The following is a 1,351-nucleotide window of genomic DNA, read 5'->3' as shown; positions in this document are numbered from 1 at the left end:
AACCTGGCATCCCCGGGTCCCACACCACACTTGTGAGCAGTAGAGTTCACACACTGGTTCATCAGGTCCAAACACTGAGTTCTTCACCACTGGATCATACTACCTCCTATGGTCCTATCCTCAGGCTGTAGAGAAAGTGGGTAGCATTTTCTCAATTTCAAGAATTCTCACATCTGAGTTTTCCCCAGTCTTTTCTAACTTCTAACTGCTACGTGTCTGAGCTAGAATCTGGCACTGTATGTAATCTCCAGTCAGTAAAGATTCAGGAAGCAGTTTCTTCATTTCCTAAATTAGATGCTGGGGTTTTGTAGATACAAAATTTGTATGTGAGATTGAATACCATAATTTCATGGTGTTTCACAAAGATCCCAGGGGCTTTTGGACATCTTACCACTTGAGTACATCTGAAATACACAGAGAGAAGGATTTGACCTAAGCAAAAAGTTAAGAGCTGATATAGACCTAAGGTACAATTCCTTCAGAATGTAAATGGTCCCGAGAAAAATAATATATTTACTTAACATCCGTCATCACATTTTCAATTAGCAATAATTGTGCCTTGGATAAACCTCATTGGCTATGATACTGCCACTGTGCAAAGCTTTGTCATCACAATTTAACTAGACCTAGTTATATCTAAGTAACATCTGAGAGGGGGTGATTTTTGTCCTGGGAGAAAAGCTAAGAACTGATCTTTGAGTTACAATGCCTTCCAGTTCCACAAGAAAATGTAAATGCTCCCATGAAAAAGTATATATGTGCTTGATATCACTTATTCACCTTAAAGTAGAACTAGTTATACCTAACTAATATCTTCGGGGGGGGCGGTGAATTTTACCCTGGGCAAAAACCTAAGAGTTAAATCTGGGCTTGAGTTAAAGGGGTCCCTCCAAACCCCTTTAGAAAATGTAGCTGTTTCCAAGAAAAGGAATAAATGAGCCTGATATCAGTCATTCACACTTTAGTTAGAATTAGCTCAAAAAGCTTTGAGTGCATTTTCGCTCTGTACTGTTGGAAACCACCTGAGGTAATTTTAGGGTTGGAAAGAAAGAGAGATCAGTGAGAAAGACATGGGTCTAAGGGATCTGCTTCCTGACAGGGCTTGGCTGGCAATCATTGATACTTAAGTGTTCACACCAGAATAAAGCAATAATGGTGAAAGAGAGTCATCTCCTTATTTGAGGAATGTTACAAGGGTGGCACCTAGTCCTGGTGGGAATGCTGGGCTTTGGGGACACAGCTGAAGCAACTTACTGTTGTAGGAAAGGCAGCTCTTAAATGCTAACTCGGACCCGGGGTGAGCTTATATCAGGAAACTTGAAGAACTGTGAAGAATGCATGATCCTTGCTT

The 1,351-nt window shown here is 40.7% G+C and overlaps 1 pseudogene; it reads right to left on the bottom strand.

The window, feature by feature from the left end:
* Positions 1-422: 422 nt before the first annotated feature.
* On the bottom strand, positions 423-603 carry LOC125089539 (uncharacterized; annotated as a pseudogene).
* Positions 604-1,351: the final 748 nt, after the last annotated feature.

Source organism: Lutra lutra, chromosome 1 (genome assembly GCF_902655055.1).
Source record: "Lutra lutra chromosome 1, mLutLut1.2, whole genome shotgun sequence".
NCBI lineage: Eukaryota > Metazoa > Chordata > Mammalia > Carnivora > Mustelidae > Lutra > Lutra lutra.
Note: the sequence above shows the minus strand (reverse complement) of the source record. Positions and strands in the feature narration are given on the sequence as shown.